The sequence below is a fragment of the Podarcis erhardii genome (genome assembly GCF_964252035.2).
Source record: "Podarcis erhardii genome assembly, chromosome: 11".
NCBI classification, from domain to species: Eukaryota; Metazoa; Chordata; class Lepidosauria; order Squamata; family Lacertidae; genus Podarcis; species Podarcis erhardii.
The window spans coordinates 10726960-10752523 of record NC_138501.1 but is presented as its reverse complement, the minus strand read 5'-3'; the positions used below and the strand labels follow the sequence as shown (position 1 = coordinate 10752523).

Here is a 25564-nt window from a genome sequence, read left to right as displayed (position 1 = left end):
CACAGCCACTATGGAGAGAAGGAAGCCTACATGTGATGGCCTGGGATTCGGATTCGGATGCTGAACCTGAGGAATCCCAGCCTGCACAGGAGTCCCCGCCTCCAGAACCAGCTGAGCCGGGGCTGGACCATGAGCCTGAAGGGTCCTCAGCTGTGCTGGATCCTCAGGTGCAGGCACCAGCTGAGTCTGCTCTGGCTCCTGAGGGGGTGGACCCATTGCCTGCAGGTGCTCCACTCTCGGCCCCATCAGAGGAAGCTGAGGTTGCCTCTGGGTCCGGTAACCCTCCAGCTTCTCCTGAGCTGCAGAGGCTCAGGGCAGAGAGGCGGAGGGAACTAAGTTCCCACAGGAGTGCTCGCCTCCAGGCCAGGAGAGGCAAGTCACCTGAGGATTGGGGCCACCCTGTGCCTTGGGGCAGATAAAAGCCAGCCAGCCTCAGTCCCAAGTTGCAGGAGCAACTTTGTTGGTTGCCAGTTCCTGCCTGAACCCTGTCCTGCTATCCTGCCAGAGCTCCTGACCTCACCCCACTACCTGCCCTGCATCCAGCTTCAACTTCTTCAGACTGCCTCCATACTGCACCTTCGACCTCAGACTGGACTTGGACCTTGCCTCTAGATTAGCCCACGGGACCAGCACACTGCATGGTCATGGTCTCATTGTCTCTCCTCTCCTGACATACGGGTTCTTGCCTTCCTTTTCCTGGGGGCAAGCAAGGAGACAAGCTTTTGTACAGCCACCGATCTCTTCTAATAAGTGGAAGTTCCACTTCACAACCACACCACATGGTTGTGAGGGCCTGACTCCTTTTTGGTGTTTCTGCTGGTCCAGCAGCAATGTCAAGGTGGAGTCTGGTCCAGGTGACCATGCAGCATGGGACACAGCCAGGAGAAGGGTGCCACTGCCCAAGGGATTTTGCCACCTGACATGAACCACAAAATAGTGCTGCCCTCCCCGGCAAGGAAGAATGGCTGGGTGAAGATCTACATCAAGAATAAGGGGGAAATAAAGATCTACATCAGGATCAGCTGCCCCTGTGGATCATGACACTTGAGACAGTTGCCTCACCTGGGTTTTTTTGTGACTAGGTTTATCTCATTCTCTGTGGAGCAAATCGTTTTTATGTTGTTGTTTACTTGCTGAATTTTTGTCCTTATGTTTGTATTTTGTACTTTTAATTCATGTGAACCACAAAGCAAACACATGCTGTTAGGTGACCTATATAAACATAGTAAATAAAACGAGCAACAGATAAAATAAATGGCATAATTCCCTGGTAGAAGTAAGATTAGACTTTATGACAACATAAACAGACCACTGGTGTGTTTCTTTCATCCAGCTTGATATGCAGTTGAGACAGATTGAAGTAAGGTATCTTATTTCTGTTAACTTTCACTAAGTTATCCTGACTTAGCCTTTGGCTCCGGGTGTTTGCATTGTTGTCAAAGTATTTAACTTCATGAAGAATGGTGGTTCTAAGCACAAGCATTAAATGTATTGGGCAGGCAAGGAGGGCCTTTAATTTTATTCAGACGGAATGACAGTAAATCTATATGTAACGTGATTCCTATCAAAAACCTGGATGTATTATCAATAATCCAAACTACGATGTAGTGGTTAAAACTATGAGTAGCAGACTCAAGGATCTTGTAATCAATATGTGCCCGGGACACTCTGTTGATTTATCACAAGAGATAATTGTTATAGGGAGGTTATAAATGTTTAAATAAGGTTCCTCTTTTAAATGTGTCAAGTATTTTAGGAAATTGCTTTGATGTATATTGAATGGCGAGTCTTCCTTTTTGTTCTATAATGGAAGAGTTGCCCTACTTCATGATGTGATCCCTCTTGATTCACTTTGATATTAGTTGATGTTTGCTGTCCTTCTTTGTGAAAGCTATATGAATAAATGATTCTGTTGTGATGGATGATGCTTTCTATTGGAGCTAAGCTATTAATGAAAACTTAGTTGTCAGGCTTTACTAACTCAAGTGGTCCAGAACTCATCTATGTCCATTTTTATTATTTTACAAGCTTTACAAGCAATGTTTTCAGCCCACTCGTCAAACAGAATGACCAACGGCCACAATCTTGTCCTTATTCATAAGTCTCATGTGTGATGGCAGTAAGGACAATAGCTGCATCACAACATCGGCAGACAAAGTCAGGTGCACAAAGGCATCTCAATATCGCATCTCTGTTCATGTCTCTTTCCCAGCCATGGTATCCAGAGATATTTGGGGTAAGAATAGCATTTTACAAATGAACAATTGTGTTAGATATACATTATTAAAGAAACAGATAAAAGTTCCTGGAAGCTTTCAAGAAGGTTCCAGAATTTTCTTTTGTGTGTAGGAGTGGCACTCTAGGTTTGAGTGATGTCAGCTGGAGGGGCAAATAAAGGGAGGAAGTTGTAGGCTGCAACACACACACACACACACACACACACACACACACACACACACACTGTCAGCATGCATGCTGACCCCAAGGTTGGAAGTAAGACAATGGGTGCTGCTGATACTGTGAGTTTTGCTGTGTCAGGATTGTTAATTACTGGCCTGAGATTATACAGTGCTGGAGAGATAGAGAAGAAATGTAAATAGCTGGTATATAATAGTAACAGAAATGCTTGTGCAACCAATCAAGCGATAAAGAAGCTCTTGACTGAATTTGAGTATGACTCCTGTTCTTGTCCTCTGCTTCCGCAGAAAACTCTGCTACAAACAGTAAGAAGTGGTTTTACCGAGGTGCCACCACACAAGCAGAAAAGCGCAGCAGAAGTGTGTTGGCGATAACCTCTAATAAATTACCCCTATTTCATCTGTGAACTATTGCAAAGTGTGAAGCTGGTGTCATATTTTATATGAATTGGTGCACCTGGAACACATGTTCAGTTATGGGGAGGAGGGAATGAGCCAAACATTTTTTTACCAAACAACTTTTTTAAAAAAGTGTTAGACCACCAACTAAATAATTTGGTGGCTGGGGCGGGGTGCTTTCAAACATCCAGCTCTTATATCAACATTTTCAAGGAACTGGAAATTATTCAAAATATGTAAGAGGTGGGGAATCGAGTTCTACAGAAACCTGAATATAAATACAGATATTCTAAAGTGGGTTTTTAAAATGAAATGTTGGTTAGGAATGAAAAAAAAAACTTGTTTATTTCAGCACTGCTTTTTTATGAATTCAGAAGAACAATATATTGAAGCTCTGTTTTGCATTGAACAAAGCCAGCATCTGAAACCCAGGCATGAGTGCTCTGGATGAAAATGATTACTAGATTAGCTAGCTCTTCAAACATATAGATAAGATATATATTTTCTGTGTGGGAAATAGTTTGAAGGAAATGGAAGTTCCACTTGTCCTTGTGCTCAGTAGAGCTGATTTGGGATATGATTGCTTTTTTGTTATGCAGCATAGTGTGTGAGGTGTGCAGTTCGGCTAATTCAACTCTGAGCCACTGCAGGTAATTTTTCATATGAAATCTCATCAGCTTTCAAATTCTGAATGCCGACATGTCATCAGCCTCAAAAAACTAACCAGCTGGAGTTTGTTAGCTAGTTGACAGTCATTTATTTACTGAGAGACCTGTGAAAACCTTGTTTTACTTTGATGCAATCCAATTTTGCATTTCCCTTGATATATATAAACCTTCTTTAAATGATTAAATTTTCCAGCATTGTAACAGTAATGGCCTATAATTTTGAATAAACATGAGCAGTTAAATGGAATGATTGTTTTATCGAAATTGCTTTGGCTCTTTCCCAGCTTTTCAAGGCACCTTATTATTTAAATTAAACAACTTTTAGCTAATGATTACATTAAATAACAATATAAATACTGCAAAAAAAAATCTGGCTGAATTAAAAGTAGAAATGATTACTAAAGAGTTACTTTTAAAGCTGGGCATCACCTCCCACATATTGTCATAAGAAAATACTAAGCTAATGTTTACTCCATGTCTCACACGGCTTCAAAAATAACAAATGGGCCTGTTTCTTGAGTTAATAAAAAAAGGAGACCTTAGAAACATCCTTGAAAAAGAAAGAACATTTATAGGCTATAACAGTAAATCAAATAATACAGACTTCAACCCAGGGAAGCTTTTGGGGGCTTGCAAGGTCTTCCATGCATAGATACACTTCTCACTTCAAATAAATCCCTTGTGCTACATTTGTGGTTGTTTTGGAAGTGTCCCAAGATTCCAGGAACAATTTCAGTCCCTTGATGTGTTATACTCGTGAGGAGGGCTTTGTAAGACGATGAGGAAGAGAGAGTGCACCACACGCTCAGCCCCAATGTCCACACGTTGAGTCTAGACATTGGAAGAGAAGCCTTTCTGCATAGTGCTCTACATGCATAGGCTTCCATGTACTCCAGAACCCTGATCATGCAAGGTTCCAGATTGTTTGGAAGTCTAAAAGTATAGGGTTCTATGCTGTTATATTTTCCTGCTTCAGATAAAGCTCAGTGAGTGGATGTCTGGTAGGTGGGTTGCATCCAACACTGGGAGCAGGTCAAGCAGCATAGCCCCATGTTCCCTATTACTTATGGAACTACCTTCACAAGGGCTCCTATCAAGTGGTGCAAGGAGCTCTTTTCAGACAGAAGAGATGCTCACTGTGTAGCCTCTTCACACTCACATCATAGTTTCCAGTAGAGTGCCCTCAGTCAAGGTAGGAATTTTCAGAATGGCATAAGCTCTCCAAAACAGAGGACGAGTTCAAAGTTGATGACCACTTATGGCCCTCTTGTTAGTGCCACTGAAAAAATCTTCTACATGATGGTACTCGTGCAGGAGCTAGAGTACGAAGGAAGAACATCTCAAAGGTGCACAGAAGGCAATTTATTGCTCTGTGTGTTTCTTTTTGTTGTTGTTGTTTTGTATTTTTATTAAAGATTTTATTGGTTTACAAAAGTATGAGCAATCTCTCTCTCTTTTTCCAAGTAACATTTTTACAGATAAGTTTCATTTGTTGAGACATTAGTGTTACATTAGGAAGAAAAGGGGGGAAGAGGTGGAGGGGGTCCTCGTGAGTGGGGTTGGGTGTGATGATCCTGTTTTACTTAATATGTGTGTGTGGGGGGGTGTTGTGTCAGCGTTGCTTGTGCAGGTTCTCTGCTATTCACTTGTGTTCCTTTGGTGGTGAGAGAGGTTGGGGTTGGCCTAGGGTGTGGTTGTTTGTTTGTGATTGGCTGTGATGAGCTTTGTTTTCATGTGTGAATGGGGTGGTGGGTGTTTGGATCAGGTTAGCCAAATGATTCGTATGCTGTTGGTGGATTTTTGTCGTTGTCTTGTTGGGCTGTGTATGTGATAAAGGGGAGCCATACCGGGGTGAAGGTGTCTTCTTCTGTTTGTCCCTGTGTCAGTTTCAGTTCATTGGTTAATTTTTCTAGTAGGCCTGTTTCCCATACTATTTGGTACTATTGGTCCATGCTTACTCCTGACAGGTCTCTCCAGTGTCTGGTTATGATGTTTCTGGCTGCTGAAAGTAGGTGGGTTATGAGTTCTTTGTGGTGTAAATGGGCATTGTTGTCTTGGAAGATGTTTAGGAGGATCAATTCTGGGGTGATTTCTAGTGCTTGCTTAGTTATTTTACATGTTTCTTGTATGGCTGTTGTCCAGAATAGTTGGATTTGGGGTCGTTCCCACCACATATGGAGGTATGTGCCTGGGAAGGTGACCCTCTCCAGCATTTAGGTGAGGTTTCATGTTAAAAATCCTTCTCATGGGAGTCTATGTTGGGGTTCTTCCTTGAAAGAACAAAATCAATCACTTTGTGATGAAATGGGAGATAAGAATTTCTTTTTCTTTTAGACGCGACGGCACCCACAAGAGAAAGAGGTTTAATTCAAAATATACTGGGCAATAATGGCCTAGTGTGCACCTTTCAGATATCACCAAGCATTCAGTGCCTTCTCTCCTCTGTTACTCATATGCAGAGCTGGCCTGACCCTGACACAAAGTGAGCTGCACTTCCCTCTTGCTGTCTCTGTCCACCTTTCCTCCTTCCCATCCACCCCCACTGCCCACTCAGCCATCCATACACTCACCCATCTGCAAGGAAGTTGGCTTCTAGTTCTGGATCGGTGTCTACCATATAGAAAGAGAATGTCTGTAAATTGCTTGTCATGTGGCCTGCCCTTAAAATTTGGTGCTTTACAAATGTAAGGAGAATGGCTATAATTTTGGCAGTCCCCATACAATGACTTCCAGGAATGTTTCAGGTTGCTGTTGGGCCTGCAGCTGAGCTAGTGATGCTCAGGGGTAAATTGAATGAAGCAACATCTCCACTTGGCCGTACGTGCAGCACCTGCAACAGGCACAATCAGGCAGTTGTGGTTGTATTTTTAGGCTGAGACAATTCCACCCATTTCAATTGCATGGTGCGTTAGTCGCAATATAGGGCTATGGCGACAGAGACCAGCATTCCAATTCCCGCTCAGACATGAAACTCCTCGGTTGACCTTGGGTCAGTTGCCACCTTACAATCACTGGCTTGTTGTGGAGGGGTGTAAGACAGGGCTCCTTGGAGGAAATACAGTGTTTAAAGGAGATAATAAAAAAGAGGTTGCATGAGTACAGCATCTCTGTGATTTCCTGGCAAGCTCATGAGCTCACTTCCTGTCCCATTGAAGAATGGAGTTCATGAAGCAGCCCCATGCAGAGATGAACTAAACCATTTAATCACATTTGCTGAGATACACCAGGATTCCCTAATATGCAGATTGTCTTCACTAGGGACAAGGCTATTAGCATGGCAGGTCCTACCCTTTGGAACTTGCTGCCCGTAGAGGTTCAGTAGGAAATATCTCTGCCTTCTTTTAGACATCTCATAAAAACTGTACTTTTTAGACCAGGGCGGCCAACTCCCAAGAGACTACAATCTACGCACAGAGTTAAAAACTGGCAGTGATCTACCCCCTTTTGGGGGGTTCAGGTCAAAGTTGTTGAGTTTTCTTTAGGGGGGACAAAGTTGTTGAGCTTCTTTGGGGAGAGCCAATGATCTACCAGTGATCTACCACAGACGTCCAGTGATCTACCAGTAGATCACGATCTACCTGTTGGACATGCCTGTTTTAGACAATGTGATTCCCCCCCCCTTTTTAACCAGCCAGTACCTACTGCTGTTTTATTGATATTTTCCCTAGGTTTTATAAATATTGATTGATGTTATTGAATTTTATATTATAAGACGTCTTCATAAAAGTGCAGATCATAAATATACCCAACTCCCCCACAAATATTAGAGTTAAGGGACTTGCAATTGTTCCAGTAGTTCCCCTTCCCCTATTTTCACTGTAGCAGACTCTCTACTCAACTGCCTTTGCCATCACCAATTGCTATAGTTTTGAAATTCTGGTGATTTATATAATAGCACTAAATATAGAGAGAGTGATGCAGAAAATGTGTTCCTATTCATAACAATTAAGGTCATGGAACTATGGAGCCATTCTCAATTCCACCGGGCCTTGTTATGTAAAGCTGGTATGTTTCATAAGTTCATTGTACAGTATATATGTATGTATGGCAAAGCACTTCTGCCTTTGTGGCCATTTAGTGCACATTATTCCAGTCCACTGATTTATTCATTTCCGCTGTTGTTTTGGCCAATTAATCATATTGGAGAATTGCAGTACTCGGGAGACATGAATATTGTTTACCTGCATTTGTTCTTTTGAACTTGGCTGCTATAGGGAGCTGGGTTGGTTATTTTATTAGCTGAATGCATACCCTCCAACATTTCTCCAGTGAAAATAGGGACGTCCTATACCATAATGACAATTTTACTATTTATACGTCACATGTTTGTTTCTTATTGAATTTATATTCCACCCTATGCCCAGAGGTCTCAGGACAAAATCAGAACACAAAACCACAAAATATATAATCAAAAGAAAAACAGCAACCCAATAACCTTATTGGGTTGCCTGAGCACTCTGGGCAGCTTCCAACATATCTAGAAACATAATAAAACATGAAACATGAAAAAAACTTCCCTATACAGGATTGCTTTGAGAGGGCTTGTGGGGGTTGGATAACTCCAACCCTCCAACATTTCTCCAATTAAAATAGGAATGTCCTAAGGAAAAGTGGGACATTCCAATCAGAAACTGGGACAGCTTCTCTAAATCAGGGACATCCCTGGAAAATAGGGACAGTTGGAGGGTATGTGAATACAGTTGTGTCTTTGACACAAGGTGTGAGTAATTATGTTCCAAAGAGACCCGCAATCTCACTACAGTGGTACCTCGGGTTGCAGATGCTTCAGGTTACAGATGCTTCCGGAAACAGACTCCGCTAACCCAGAAATAGTACCTCAGGTTAAGAACTTTGCTTCAGGGTGAGAACAGAAATTGCGCAGTGGTGGTGCAGCGACAGCAAGAGGCCCCATTAGCTAATATGGTATCTCAGGTTACTTTACAGTGGTACCTCGGGTTAAGTACTTAATTCATTCTGGAGGTCTGTTCCTAACCTGAAACTGTTCTTAACCTGAAGCACCACTTTAGCTAATGGGGCCTCCCGCTGCTGCTGCCGCCACACCAACACACGATTTCTGTTCTCATTCTGAAGCAAAGTTCTTAACCCGAGGTATTATTTCTGGGTTAGAGGAGTCTGTAGCCTGAAGCGTATGTAACCCGAGGTACCACTGTATAGTTATTGCTGCAAAATCCAAATCCCAAATACACTCCTTCTTAGTCCTCTTTTGCAATAATTCATATAGTTCTCCTTACAAAACTTCTTGTAAATACTGGGTTTGCTGCGATTCGCGCATGTGTAGAAGTGGCTTTAGCACATGCGCAGAAGCGCACCACCGCCGATGCACCTGTGCACAACGGTGTTTCTACCAGCGACCCAGATTGACTTCGGACAGACCTCTGGAACTGAGTACGTCCGTAAGTAGAGGTTCCACAGTAACACAGGCAACTTTGTAATCATATAAAAGACAGCAAGGTCCCTGAAACAGGGGTGACTCAGACCCTTTATATACTAACAAAGCATTCCACTTCAGAGCCTCACAGCCATCACCAGACTGGCCCTTCCAAGTAGCTGTGGTTCCAAGGGAATAATGGCAGTGAGTCAGCTTCTGCCTCACACTGAGAAAAGGAAGATTATTTTATGCTATAACAGATGAAATAGCATTAATCCATCTGAATTAATTTTGGATCCATTCAAGTGCTTCACCCGGTGGAGGGGGATTTGGCCTTTAGTCTACTCTTGTGGTTACACTTAACAGTCTTAAACTCTCTTTATGGAACGTTAAGTACTGCTAGACTTTAGTCTGCATCATCAGCTGCAAATATAAATAAATCAACTCTACAGGCATCAGTTGACAACATGAAACAATGCATACTATTGTTGCCGGGCTCCAGCTAAGGAGAGTCATTTCACCCAAGCCGGAGACCTCACCTGTGGGGCAAGAAGCCTTCCCCGCTGCATGTTATTACCTCCGTCCAAAGTAAGGTTTCCTGTTGTTGTTAATTGCTTGAGGAAGTGGGAAAGTGATGGGAAAGGGCACGTAGTTGCTTGGGGGACTGCAAGTGCCTTTGCAAGTAGTCCCCAGATCAGATAAATCGGGGCTCAAATTGAAGTGAGGGTGGAAAAGAGATGCTGGCATTCATTTATTTAGAACAGAGGGATGAGGATCAGATCAAAGATATATTGGTCCAGCATTCCATTCTCAAAGTGGCCAACCAGGAAAACATTATGAAAATGGTATATAGATGGTATATCACTCCCGTTAAACTTGCAAAAATGTATAAAATGTATAAAACATGTAATAAATGTATAAAACATGTATAAAACATGTTGTCAGAGCCACCCGTGGTCCCAGCTCACAAGAGACCAAAGTCCAGTCCGGCTTATGTACAAAAGCTTTTATTGAAGAACATTCTTAGCTTCGCATCCGAGCTCCGTGACTCTACGTCTGTTACGCTTAGACCGCTGTAGTCCCCTCTGAGTCAGTCCCGCCTCTACACCAGTTTAAGAGGCTTGTACTGGTCCACCTCTTCCTCTCTTTCCTTTTCCGCAGGGTCTTTCTGCCCCCCTGTGTTCTCTCCCTTCGGGACTCCCCAGAGGCTGAATCCTCTGGCGCCTCCTCCCCCCTCCTTCGCGCTTTGGGACCAGGCTCCTCCCCAGGACTCTCTTCACTTCCGCGCGCCTCCCATTTTGAACTTGGCGCGCGTACGTTGCTCCTGACCTTCCCTTCGACAGTTACACTACTTTCCGCCCCTTCCGGCAGGACGTCTTGCCCTGATCTCCTTCCCCTCTCTGCTTCCTGTTCTGCTCCTTCTGACACACTGGTCACTCCACCCCCTTCACTCCGTTCCGGCGGAGCAGCCGGTCTCGCTCTCCAACTCCCACTGGGGGTTCCCCCTTCGTTCCCCTGCTCCAGACTGCTTCCCCCTCTAGCTCCCCTTGGCTTGACCAGAGGGGCTCCCTTTTGGGAGTCCTCCGATTCACTGGACGGACTCATGGACAATCTTGGGTCATTGTCGTCCTCTTCCTCGTCACCCTGGAATCCTTCCCCCTCGCTCTCTGTCTCCTCCCTCATCTGCGCCTCTCTCCCTGAACCCCTGACACATGTAATAAATGTTGGAAATGTAAAGAAAGGGAAGGATCGTTTTACCATATGTGGTGGGAGTGCAAGAAAGTAAAGGGTTTCTGGGAAATGATATATAATGAGTTGAAAAAGATGTTTAAATATATGTTTGTGAAGAGACCGGAAGCCTTCTTGTTAGGAATTACAGGAAGAGAAATTAATAGAAGTGATTATAAACTTTTTCAATATGCAGTGACTGCGGCAAGAATTTTAATGGCCCAAAAATGGAAACAAGAGGAACTACTGACACTGGAAGAATGGAGGCGGAAACTGATGGACTTTGCTGAACTAGATAAATTGACAGGGAAAATCAGATACCAGAAAGACCACAAGTTCACTCAGGACTGGAGAAAGTTTACGATTTATCTGGAAAACATTTGTGATGAGCAGACAACACTAGTTGGATTTAAAGAGGCTTTGTGAATGAGAAAGGGTATTGTGAAAGGGAAAAGAGCTGTAAAGATTTATAAACTGGCAATATAATTATAAAGGAAATGTGGAATAAATACAAAAGTATGAGGATTGCGGGGGGAGCGGGGGGGGAGTCAAAAATCTGTAACATATGGAATATGATTGTGTTCAAATAATTTGTAAAAGAAAAATTTTCTTTAAAAATTAATAATAAAAAAAAACCAAAGTGGCCAACCAGGTGCCATGGGAAGCCCACAGCAGTGTATGAGTGCAACAACAGCCTCCCCTCTTGTATACTGCAAGCTACCTCCAATTGGGACACAGGTGGCGCTGTGGTCTAACCACTGAGCCTCTTGGGCTTGCCAATCAGAAGGTCAGCAGTTTGAATCCCTGTGATGGGGTGAGCTCCCTTTGCTATGTCCCAACTTCTTCCTACCTAACAGTTTGAAAGCACGCCAGCGCAAGTAGATAAATAGGTACCACTGAGGCAGGAAGGTAAATGGCATTTCCATGTGCTCTGGTTTCCATCACGGTGTCCCATTGTGCCAGACGCTACTTTTAGGTCCATCATGAGACGTCCACCAGCTTCCAGTCACAAATACCAGCAGCCTCCAAGCAAGCAAACATGCCTTATTATTGTTTCCTAGCACCCCACTGCCAGAGGATTGCCTCCTTCCATTCACCACTTTGCCTCCTCCAAGTGTGAGAAACCTGGGCAGTGCTGAATGTCACATCCATTGCCAGGTGTGTCCTTCTGGAAATAGAAAAGGGCTTTCCCCTTGGCCTGCCTTTATATCCACTCAGTTGCCAAGTGCTTTTGTGACATCACAAGAAACCCACAGCCAATGGCAACAGCTGGGGAGGCGTCATCTTCATTGCTTTGATCCTCACAATGGTGGGTCAGTGATTGTGTGCTTGTTTATTCGGGATGCGGGTGGAGCTGTGGACTAAACCACTGAGCCTCTTTCTGTTGCCCAACAGAAGGTCAGCGGTTAGAATTCCCGTGACGGAGTGAGCTCCTGTTTCTCTGTCCCAGCTCCTGCCATCCTAGCAGTTTGAAAGCACTCCAGTGCAAGTAGATATAGGTACCACTGAAGCGGGAAGGTAAATTGCATTTCCATGCGCTCTGGCTTCCGTCACAGTGTTCCGCTGCGCCAGAAGTGGTTTAGTCCTGCTGGCCATTTGCCCCAGAAAGCTGTCTGTGGACAAACGCCGGCTCCCTTGGCCTGAAAGCAAGATGAGCGCCACAACTCCATAGTCGTCTTGAACTGGACTTAACCATCCAGGGGTCCTTTAACTTTCCCTTTTTTACCTCCAGTTCTGGGCATACCAATACTAGCAGCTTTATCTTCCACAAATGTGCCTATTCCCCTTTTAAAGTCATCCAATTGGTAGCCACTGCTTCATTCATAGCAGTCACAGATGGGGTTTATATTCTCTGTGACCCTAAAGTTTCATTCCTGATCAGTCTCTGCCAGTACCCCCAATCTGCCCAAGCTATGGTTCCTGTTAATATGAGGGATGAGAGCTTTAAAGAGCACCGTGTGGAAGTCAGCCAGCAGCCATCATTTTAGAAGAAACTGTGAGACTGTCACAGGAAGATTTTAGAAGCATTCCATTAAAAAAAACCCATTTTACAATCATGCCGCCTGATTAATTAAACATTTTTCGTTTAATTAATGGGTTATATTTTGCAGCCCTAATGAATTTCCCTGATAGCATAGTCATTCAGAGCAAAGAATCATGATATTTGTGTGGATAGTGAAATTGTGAGCAGAGGAACACATTCACTTTTAATTGGGAATACCCCTTTGAAAAGAAACGGAAATTTCAAAAGGCTCCACAACTGACTGAACTCAGTGGGGAAACTCCCATTGTTCTGAATGGATCTGGAAGGTACAGGTAATTGCCACATGTACTTGTTAGGGCAATTTCACTTCATGCTGACTTAACATTATCTGGTTCTGAAAATCAATGGGACCATTGCTGTTGCCTTCAATGGATGGAACACACGGTTCCCATGCTCTTCTCCATTGTGTAAAAGAATTGGGACAAGATTTCCTTTTATTGATGGGTTATTACTGCGTTTTGACAATACCCTGTCATCCTCTTCTTTGTAAGGACCTCAGAAGAGATCCATGGTTTGTGGGTAAATAATGGATATATTATAAAGTGCTCCACAGCTCTGTTATCAGTAGGCTTTCTACTAGTTATTCTGTAATTACTTTTCAGATTTATCGCATGGTGCTTTACAGCAGCTAGCCCAATGGTGAATTGTATCATGCATAAATCATAAACAATTGCTGGACTCTCCAGTATTTATTTAAATATACTATGGTAAGGCAGAACTCCTTTCTCCATCTAAGAGGCTCTAATTATTTAGAGAGATGATGTTGTTACCCTCCAAGGATTTCTTTGCAGTGGATATAGCATTGATAAATCTAATCATAAGTGCTCATAAATTTTGGAAATGCAATATTGAATCATATGGTGTTCTTAAAATGAAAACCCAGGGAAGAATAATTAGTGTAGCCAACCAAATCAAGGTGATTTTAAAAACCTATTTTGTTCAGTTAATGCTTCCAAAACATATTGGACTCAACTCTGCTTATGCAGCACCATTTTCATTTGACTGGAGGTTTTTTTCTTCCCTTCTAGTGAGAACTCAGTCTAATGGTGATGCAGTCTTCTCACCAGGTTCATCTGCTGAAGTGTGAATATCTTTACTTAATCCTTATTACCTTGGAACATTTTAAACTTTAATCTTTAATTTGCCGCAAGTACCAAAGTCTGAAAAAGTTGAGGTCTGCTTTACATTACATTACGTCAGTTGAAATGAAATATAATTTGACAAAATAGTTGGAGCGTATTCAAATCAGGAAATAAATTTTCAATATTGGTTCTAAGCCACTTACCCTGAGGTACAAAAAAAAGGAGAGAAAAAAACTTCAGATGGATTTGGGCTCAGCTGGGAGTACAAGAGATTAAAATAATTTTCAAAAGGAACTCAAACTGTGATCCGCAACACAACCACTTGATCCATTGGGGTTATTTCAATTCCAGTAACTGTCTTTCAAGATATTGATATTGCTTCCATAAATGGACTCAATGCCTAGGCATCCCTGTTAAGGAAAAAGAATATAAAAAGTAAATTCAATTTGTAAGTATTGTCCAAATAAACTATACTTTTAATATATCAAGCTTGATAATTTTATCTCAATCCAAGTTATACACAATACATTTTATGTTTCTAAAGTTTGATATGTGAAATGCATGAAACAAATTATGTACTGCACATTTTTCAAGATTGCCTAAAAAAGTTGGCCTCCTATCACCATCCTTAATTTCAGAATTTCCAGAAATCACACAACACTGGGTGGTAATCAATGTTAGTCACACTCAGAGCTGATCTCCTGAAATCAGTGGATAAGTAATATAAGTCTATTGCTTTCATACTCTGTTCTGAGTATGTCTAACACTACATATCACTCATTGGATTCAAATACTGAATTTCATTTTCTTCCTCCCTCCCAATCCCTTTTTCTTTTGTGTTGTGACTTTCATATTGTAAGCTTCCGGGCATACTGATGCTTGTTAGTCTCTCTGGAAGCCTTCTTTGGCTGAGGAGTGGTTAAAAATAAAATAATTCCACTTGTTTTATGGAATCAAGGCAAGTCAAGACCTCTCAGCTCCCACATTGAGAAACAGTTTTAAAAAAAATCTTCACAGAACTGTAGTGAGAATGGCTGAATAAACATGCAATATTTTTTGCAAAGTAACATGTAAATAACTTAAAATAACCTATGGAAAATTCCCCCTAAATACTTGAGGGCAAGATGATGGCTTTAGATCATTATCATTTGGGGAGGTTACTTTAGTTTGGGACAAACTGTCTGGACAAAGGGACAAGAACAGGCAAACCATGGAATTTTTTCTCATTGCATGAAAGGTTATTACTTTCAGGTCCTTGGTACTGTTTAAATGCTTGACTTAGCCACATAATTCCTTGGGAAAGCCTCATCATTGAATGGCAGCTTCTGGGAACATAGGAAGTTGCCTTATGATAGAAGTGGGTCCTGAGACCCTCAAAATAAAATCTGAACAAAATTGGTGAAGCAGCAAAGAGTTTATTGATTACAAAATGTCCATTGCAAGAGCGGGTGCCCAGAGCAGGCACACCCAAAATTGACACTGCATACGCTTTTATTCCCTATCTCTGAAGCGCAGGATCTCTTTCTTGTTTCCCCATTGGCTGGGTACTTGAAATGTTTACAGCCTATCTTGACCACCTAATTTCCATTCTAAAATCTCCACCTTGGTTGACATCTCCCATTACCCTGATTTCGACGACCACCCCTCCTGTTAATTTTTCTTTTTATTTAGTCCATGTTTCTTATGTTTTAACATGCTAACTCAAGCGACAAAGCCATATCCTGACCACTGGAAGGTGTAAACGAGTTCTATACCTGCTGAAGCATACAAAGAAACTATTTTCCAGCTGCAAGCTATCCTATATACGAGCATCTTAACCGCAAGCTGTTCTAAATATGAGTGTAAGCAAGTCTGGGGCCGTTGCGTGTGGTTGCGTGTCAAGGCCCCCAAGCCAGCCCCCCTGTTAGAATCAAGAAATTCACACTGACACAGAATTTTGGTTTAAGGTTAATGGGCAAAATTTGGGCCACAACTTTATTGATTATAGCAAATTTGAGCGGTATTGGCTTAGGCATTGGCAAAAGACTATATTGGACTCCTGCCCCCTTTGCAGGAAGTCAGTAAGGGTAAACCACCAAAAGAGGGAGTCACACTGGGGGAACCCACCTGCAGCTCTCCTCGTTGTTCCCAGAGGCCCTCAATTGGACTTCGGACAGGATCCAGGCCCTGGATTCCTTTAATGGAATACCCTTGGATAATGGAGGGGCAGGCGATGGCTGACCTCCCCTCCCCCACACATCAGTAAGCCAATGCCTAATTGCCAAACCTTACAAAGTTGTGATGATTGCTAAGAGGTAGGCGAAAACCAAATGGCCAGCGCCAATCTGCCAAATGGGAAAAATTCCTACCTGGTCACCGTCCCAAGAGAGCTGACCAACCGAAGTCCAGAGCAAGGCCAGAGGACACCTAAATTAAAGGGCAGGTGGGCAGGTGTTCGGCAGCACGAAGCAGGTGCTTTATACCCCCTCACGACCCCCTCACGACCACCCCGTTCAAAATGATTGGCCAAGAGGCCTGGGGTGATCGTGGTGCCACCCTGGCATAAGAGTATTACTCCACCCACGCCAGGGAGGGGAGGAACTGGGTTGAGGGCCTGCCCGCAACCAGGACCATCTTTTTAGATGATCCTATTTGCCTAACAGTTGCAGCATTGTGGCCGAGGTGAAAAAGCAATGTTATCATTCCTCACAACTTATACCAGGTACAACCATTGGCCCATCTCTCTGACTGACAGAAGCACTCCAGGCTTTCCTACAGAATTTCTTTCAGCCCTACCCAGAGATGCCAGGGACTAAATATGAGACTCTCTGGTTGCAAAACATGTGTTCTATGACCAAACAATGGTCCAGCCTCTTTTGCAATCAGTGCACCAGTGATGGATGTTCTAGACACCAGAACAGGTTGAAGAGGGAAAGCAACTCATTAATGGTAGCAGTAACTATGTATTTTAAATTAACAATGTTTTCTTATCAGAATTAAGGTAATTTCAACAACAGTTAAATTACTGTCTGGTTGTTTGCCAGGTTTGGTGGGAGGTTGTTTTTTTAGTGAAACACATAATGAAAATGTGCTACCTTCCCAGCTATAATGGGAGGGGGATATAAAGAGAGTGACAATTTAATAATCTAGTGAGTATTCATAAGGCAGACTTATTTCAGAGGAGAATGACATTCTAAATAGTTATCAAATTAGTTGAAAGATATTATACAATGATATGCAGAAAAACCTTTTAAAAATATATCCTTCTGTTTCCTTTGTATATTAATACAATATCATTTTTCATTTAAATTGGAGACCCATCTTACCTCCATTAATTTATTCATAAGCCCTATTGTGTTCTCTTTCAAGGTCTTACTGTTTTATTACCATACTATTAATACACTGCATGTGTATTCTAAGAATTTACATATTGAATTAACCTTTCCTACCTGCCCAAAAAATGTTTGCACATGTTGGTAAAAGTGAAATGAACCATTTAACCTATCTCCTTATTCTCCACAAGGTAACGTTGATGTGATTTATAGCTTCAAAAAACAATGGTATTGCTTTTTAATAGCAAAATTCAAACTACTGTAGGCACTATCCTATATTACAGGGGAAAATGTGGATTAAAGTTTAGGAATACGGTTAAAGTCAAGTGAAGGAATAGCAGAATCTATTCTCAGTGTTAGTGCTAAGGCCCGGGATATTCAAAACAATATCATGGTGACTCTGAGCATTGCAAAAGTCATCCCCTGCCTGCCCCACTACAACACTGCCACAATTTATGTATATATCTGAGATCAGGAATGCAATCTTCCAGGAAATAAGCATGGCTTAAACCGTGGCATCACATGCTACTCTAAAAACCACACAAGCGTACACAGTTCGGTTAGGCCGTATCACATAGCAAGAGCAATATTTTTAAATTCTGCTCACGCTGTAATACCCATTTTGGATGCAATCCAGCTCCTTTAAAATCAATGCTCTTTAAAATCAATGCCAGTCTTACCACTGTCTTCAATGGGAGAAACACTTGTGCTTTCTAAAGACCCCTTCTGGTATCTGATGTAGAGTGAATTGACTTAAAATTTCCCCGAGAGAGAGAGAAAAAAATGACTTCATACCGGAATATTCCAAATACCGAGGTTATCTTATTACACAGAATGCTTTGTTTATCTTAGACAGTCGGCAAGAGCCATCCTTGCATGTTTTAAGATGATAGCCAGTATCTGATGGGAAATGCTTTGTATTGCTAACAAATTAGAAGTTTAATCTGTCATGCTGCATTATCTGTTTCAATTGTATTCTAGTTCCTACCAGACTATCATGTCCGCCATTTTTTATTTAGGAAAAAAAATGACAGTATACAGACCGTTATTAAAATCAATGATTCCCATGTGTTTTCGTGATTACTGAAAATGACTGTTATGAATATGAATTATATTTTTTTTAAAAAAAATAATTTTTATTGGGTTTTTACATTTTATAACAACAGACACACACACAAAGACAAAGACAAACAAACACACAAATACAATTACATACCCTAAGTTTCTTTACCCACTTTCATTGACTTCCCCCCACCCCCTCCTCTTACATCCCAATTCCAAAATTAATTCAGCAAGTTCTTACCTAACCTCTTAAAGATATTCACATTGCTTTTAAAAATTAAAATCTTTTGTTTATCTGTATTCAACTATCCAATTCTCTTATAATCATTAATTTCTTTTTTTTTTAAGGTCGATCTAACTTCCCCTTCACAAATTTTCCCTTTATTATATTAATTATAGGTCACATTGACCAAGTAAAACAAAACATAACATTTTATAATTCTATTCTCTCCCCCCCCTGCCCCGGTTTCTGTCCCTTCCTAGACAAATGTCCAGAAAACAAACAAAAAATATTTCTAGCCCGGATTCCTCACGTCCGAGGCGTCTGATTCTCTGTCAGTCCCTCTCTGCCAGCTATATTGGTAGTCCTCTTTGATGGTCCTAAGACCCCGAAGAAGTTCAGTCAGAGTCAGATCATATTTTCTTTCATTCAGAATGTTGAAGAGTGTTTGCTGCGAAAGACCATCTAGTTTTCCATACTCAAGAGAAAAGTCCCAATCATATTGCTTTGTTCTTTCTAGTTTTAATATTCCAAGTACTCCAGGGGCTTCTCTCTTCTTCTTTCTCATCTTTCGCAGATCTGTAATCCAGAGGTCTTCTTGCTCATACTCTAACGCTGCAGATTTCTGGTTGATATTTTCCACTTGTAGTGTCTGAACTCCTTCTTTTTTCTCTGTCAATTCCAAAGGCATCTCTTCCTGCTCAGCTGCAGAATTTTTATCGTACATCTCCTTTGTGCATTCAGCAGAGTTGTTTGTTTCAGGATTCAAGGTCATAAAAACTTTACTCAAAGCCATACTCTGCTCCTGCAGGATTCCCACGAGAAAAAACATTTTTTCTATCTCCGCCAGTAATTTTCCCTCTGCAGCCATTGTAATGTCACTAATTCCCCCTAGGGGGCTTTCAGTTATTTAGTAGTCCTTTTCCAATAATCTGTTACTTTGTTGTTATCAATACTTTATTTCCAATCGCCTCAGTCCAAATGTATCAGCTTTAATTCCACGAGTTATTAAATAGCAAAATTCTTTACTTTGTCCGCCCGTTTGACAGCTTCTTTGACAGCTGTCAAACTCCTTTCACTTCTTCCTCCGGGACCCAAATAGGACACTCCCGGGTTTTTTGGGGGGGATACACACAAAGTTCCAAATTCCCTTTCTCTCCAGCACAAAAATCTTGTTCTATCAAATTTGTGAGAAACTTTTAAATCCTCAAAACAGTATTCATTCCGCCTTAATTCTCCGTTCCTTGCTTTGAAACGTCTATAAGTAGAGGGGGTGCGGACTTCCCTTTAACACATCCCCCGATCGTGCCGAATTCACAGAATAAAATTTTTAAAGTCCAAATTCCACTACTCACGGGTCCTTTGTTATCCAGTCCAAATTTTGGGAAGAAAGTCAGCGCTCTCCGGCCATGGCTTGCGGCTTCGCTCTACTGAAGTAGCGGTCTACTCTCAGCACCACGCCACTCTCCGTACCCTCTCCGCAGCCTTTAAAAAGGCTCTTCGTGGGTCGGGGAGGGCGCTTAAGGTGCCCACCGAGTCACCAAGTCCGCAGGCTTCCGCGCCTGCGGTTTCTGAGGGTCCCCGTGTCGCCGGCACGGCAAGACCCGTCCTCAGCAGAGCCGATTCCCTCCGGAGCTCGGAGGGAATCCGCCATTAGCCGTTCGCGCTAACCCGGAAGTCTATGAATATGAATTATATGTGAGCTAGAAATGCAGGTGTTGCATTTTGTTTTTATTTATTTTTTGCATTGCTCGCCTGCTTTTCCTGTATCTTGGGACACAAGGTGGTATATAAGTGACTCCCAGCTAGTCAACCATCTGGGTGCAAGCCAGCTTCAGTACAGTGGTTGACTCATGTGCCTTGAGACCATATGTGTGGATATTGGAGGAGAAGCGTGGGATAAACACAAGAGCTGTAATGCCTGCATAGGCCTTCAGTTATTACAATAGTCCACTTAGTTCAAGTCATTTGGTTACTGCTGCATACAGCTCTACGCAGGTGGTGCTGTGGTCTAAACCACTGAGCCTCTTGGGCTTGCTGATCAGAAGGTTGGCAGTTTGAATCCCTGTGATGGAGTGTGCTCCCATTGCTCTGTCCCAGCTCCTGCCAACCTAGCAGTTCAAAAGCACATCAAAGTGCAAGTAGATAAATAGGTACCGCTGCGGCGGGAAGGTAAATGGCATTTATGTGTGCTCTGGTTTCCAACACGATGTTCCATGGCACCAGAAGCAGTTTAGTCATGCTGGCCACATGACCTGGAAAGCTGTCTGTGGACAAATGCCAGCTCCCTCGGCCTGATAGTGAGATGAGCGCCGCAACCCCACAGTCACCTTTGACTGGACTTAACCGTCCAGGGTTCCTTTACCTTTTTACGTTTACCTTACAGCTTCCAACCACCTTAAGAAAAATCTGTCTTGATCTTAAATATTTATTATCTGAATGTCTTAGTAAATGCTAAATAGACAATGCTGCTCTCTAGTTTATAAATGTGCAAACTACACATGGCATGATATGGCACTGTTTTACAATGTAAAAAATAAATTTAGGAACCTGATAAGATTGATCTAGACATAATACTGCGGGATGCAGGTGGCGCTGTGGTCTAAACCACTAAGCCTAGGGCTTGCCGATCAGAAGGTCAGCGGTTCGAACAGGGTGAGCTCCCACTGCTCGGTCCCTGCTCCTGCCAACCTAGCAGTTCAAGAGCATGTCAAAGTGCAAGTAGATAAATAGGTACCACTCCGGCGGGAAGGTAAAAGGCGTTTCTGTGTGCTGCTCTGGTTTCACCAGAAGCAGCTTAGTCATGCTGGCCACTTGACCCAGAAAAACTGTCTGCGGATAAACATCAGCTCCCTTGGCCAGTAAAGCAAGATGAGCGCTGCAACCCCAGAGTCGTTCGCAACTGGACTTAACTGTCAGGGGTCCTTTACCTTTAGACCTAATACACATCTGTGTGGATCTTTTCTTTAGTCTTCCAGCATATGTAGGCTCAGGCTGAAATCATGGATGCACAAATATGCACTGTTGATATTGATGGAAATTCTGAATGGACATTTTAGCAGGGATAGGGAACTGGTGACCCTGCGTAAATTTCTGAAGTATGGCTCACATCATCCATAACCAATGGCCTTCCTGCCTGGGGCTGATAGGAATGGAGTCTGACAATATCTGAAGGGTCAGGTGGGTTAAAAATGCAATAGATAGATAGATAGATAGATAGATAGATAGATAGATAGAATAAAACATCATTCCTACATTATAGGAAATGATCTTAATTTAGCTAGACTAAACAGAGCTGACAGAGTCCCAACCTAAAAATATTACTGTTATTATTTATTGTTTGTAAACTGCCTTCATCCTTAGATCTCAGGATAGTTCACAGCATAAAAATACAATAAAAAATACATAATAAAAACAAGAATAAAAATAGCCTGAACCCACAACTCCTTACCCCATCTTGTGTTGGTCTACTCAGAAATTAGTTCCACCGAGTTAAATGATGTGTTTGTATACTGTTGTAGTCTAACAGTCCAAGTTTATGCATATATTCTCAGCAGTAAGTCTCACTGAGTTCAATGGGGCTTACGCCCACGTAAGTGCATATACCATATACCAAATCATTTCCTCTGTAGTAATGAACGTAATTACTCCAGAGTATGTTAAAGTTAGGAAAGTGCTCATGATTCTTGCCTCTTTCATGGCCCAGAATGCATGATTTGGCAAAGCAAGAAATTCTGAGTGTAAACAGACTTCATTTTATTTGAAAGCTGCGGATGCCAAATCTCTCAAGCATCATCATAATCCTTTCTGAATTCCAAAGGGGAAAGAGCTAAATCATTTCCTCATTTTGCATCTGCAACCTTTGCTGCCATGCTGCTTGGAGAAATCTCACACCCGCTCTTTTATTAAATCTGCATTGAAATTACGGTAGATTGTGGAATTAGGTTTTAGATAACGTGAATGAGCCTTAATTTGGCTGATGGGCCAATATTTATTTATATGTTGATCTACACTCTCCTGTGTCTGCATTTCATCTCCCCCAGGCCTTTCCTTTTAATTGCATTTCAGCTTTTCTCCTCCCATGCAATGTTCTCTCTTCATTTCCCTCTTTTGGCTTGCACTGCTCATTTGCAGACATCTGGTTTTTAAACTGCTACTATTATAAGTAAAGTCAATATACCGCTCCATCAGCCCCTGGCACCGCTGGTACCACAAGCAACTGTCTGCCTTCTTTCCCCCCACCCTTCTTTCCCCCTGAAGACTGCTTGAGCTAACTTTGCAACCTGTTCACTCTTCAGGCCCGAAGTCTGATAGTCTGCTTCAGCTTTTTCTGCCGCTGCTTGCAGATCAGCATCCCAATGAGCAGACACAACTTTGTGGAATGCATGCAGCCCCCTTTGTCTCTGCTTGGTTCGATGCTTGATGCATGCAAATGATGATTTGCCTGTCAATATCACTATCCTGGGTGTCATGAATGAGCCAGCCCCCAAGGGAAGTTTGCAGCCAGCTCCCAGGGAAGGAAGTAGCCAGCAAGAGAGAGGGTTAACTGCAAGACAGGAGGATTATAACCAAGAGCCAACTCTCCCCCGCCATTAGGAATGCCAACTGATAGCAGAGTTGCGGAGAGTCAGCCGGCAGCTTGCCAGCATGCCAGTGAAGGACAAAATGAAACAAAAGCAGCTCAGAGAGTGGAAAGGGCCACAGAAGTACATTATCAGTGAATGTGGAAGGGTGGAAGCTGACCCTCTTAGCCCAAGGTCTAGGCATATGGGGGGGGTCTTCAAGACAGAATACATCACAAGAGGAAGTACGGCTGTTTCTGGTCTCACCGGAAACACCCTCCTTAGAAGGGACATCTTTGATTTATGGTGGATGGCTGTGCTCACCGCTCCGGTGAACTCTGGTTTTTTTTGCAATAAATATTTTTAATTAACTACGCTCGTTTGTTACCAAGACTCCCTGACACTGATGCTGGGGTTTTTTTAAGAATTTTTTTTTTAACTACAGCCAGGAATTTGGTTGGATATTGATATCAGTTGCGCATATCAACCTTGCTGATCTCTCTTATACTTGGCCTTATGAACCTTTCATTTATGGCCACTCTCACTCCCATCTCTCATATTGTTTTGAAATGACAAATCGATTCCTCTTCACTGAGGGATCACATTGCGATCAGATCCCTGAGCACCTACCACCACCCTGTGTGGGCAGGGCTAAGCTCTGCTTCACTCTGGTTGGTGGCTTTCCGAGTCACTTAGGCCCTAAAGCCAATCGCTTGGCTTGGGGGGTGGCTGGGAAACCCTTATTATACCTTGCACATTGTTTGCTGGTTCTCTTGCCTTTGTGCAGCAGATCCCCTGCTCACCCTCCCTTTACTTAGGTTTGTCTGGCCTTGCTATGGACATTGTTGGTCCCCTGTTTTGCAATGGGGGCCCGGTAGGAATTTTTCCATCTGGCAAATTGGAGGAGCCATTTGGTTTTCGCCTACCATGTAGCAACTGTCACAATTTTGTAAGGATTGGCAGTTAGTCCCTTAATTGTCAGGGGTCCCTTTACCTTTATTAAGATAAATTCAATAGTGTGAATAAGTTTTGATGGATGCAGTAATGGAATACTGAATGGTATAGTTTTTGTAAAATATGCAGGGATTTATGATATGCAAAATGAACTGTGGAAAGAGAAGGGAAGTCAATCATATTTTAAGGATGCAAAATGAGTAATTTAAATTGTAAAACAGAAAATTTAATTATATATATATATATATATATATATATATATATATATATATATATGCTATATATATATATATATATATATATATATATATATATATATATGCTATATATATATATGCTATATATATATATATATATATGCTGATGGTTCTAGCTTTGTATTCATTTGAGTGCCAACTAATTGGCCACCACTGGAAACAGAATACTGGGCTACTTCATTTGCAGTTCTTACACTGTTCTTCCAAAAGGTCTTGTACCGAGGAAAATCCCAGCAGACTCTGTGCACCCTAGGTAAACAGCCACAAAATGAGGCTACCCAAATAAAGTGAATATAGGAATTCAGTGTAAATATAAAAACTCTACATGCATACTGATTTGCATGACCACAACCTCTCTAGGGAGAAGGGAGAACGAAGGTGCATGAAACTCCTTTGTGCAGATATTGTGAAAGAACCAGCACTAATAGTTCTCATCAGGATTTCTTCTATGGATATAATTGTTTTCGTTTTCCCTAGCTCCCTAAGAAATTATTGCTTTGGATAGGATGCTCAATGAATTAGAATTAATTCCTTCTTTAAAGGCAGATGTGATATTGTAAACCCTTATAGCTTCATTGAGCACATCTCTTGGTAGAAGGCAAGATTCAGCATTGATCCTCTTTTACTATGCTGAGTGCAACCAAAGAGACTACTCTTGACCCATCCAGCACTATTTATTGGACCTATTGGTTACTTTTCCAACAGAGAAGTTTTACATAATTTTCTTGCTTTTACTAAACAGCAAGTGCCAGCAGGGCATAGTCAGGGCAACATTACCTGGCCTTTTTCTCTCTGTTTCCATTCAGTTTTCTTTCAGCTAAAACTAGAGCAGCTATTGATTCTCAATTTATTTTTATTTTTATTTTTATTTTTTGCAGATATAAATGGAGAAAGAGTGCTTGTCCTGTTTAACAATCAGGCTGGAAAAGGATTTAACATCCTGAAATATTGATTAGAATCTGCTTGCTTATGCGTCATTGATTGGGAACGGCTGCTAAATCCCCTTTTCTGAAACACTGTTGCTGCTTTGTGTTAAAAGCCCAAGACTTGCATACTAATAATTGCCTGATAATGATTTCATGTTCCTTCTACATCACAAACATTACCTCCCCCCCACACAAAAAAACAACCAGCCTGGCAGAACAAAAAAGCCCACTTAGCTGAGTACCTCATCTATTCTTAATGCAGGCTTTTCTTTTTACAAAAATTCTCTACAGATAGCTGTTCGTTGAAAGTGTGATAGCACTTTAACACCTAACGATATATATGGCATATGTACAGGGCATTGCTGGGTGTTACTCAAGCTGAAGCTGAACTAGCAGGTGTCAATTGTTCTGGTCGTAAATAATAGCTAGTAAGCTCCCGTCCATTTATCAAGTCTGTCTTCAAAGCTAAGTTAGAACAAGGGGCACTGAAAGAGTCAGAGAATCCAGTAAATTACACCATGGTAATCTGATGAAATATTGATCAA

At 42.0% G+C, this 25564-nt stretch overlaps 1 protein-coding gene across 6 annotated transcripts in view; it reads left to right on the top strand.

Moving 5' to 3' along the window:
• The window catches only part of CNTNAP4 (contactin associated protein family member 4), a 279669-nt gene that overhangs the window by 29833 nt on the left and 224272 nt on the right, over positions 1 to 25564 (top strand). The gene's annotated exons all lie outside the window — the stretch shown is intronic.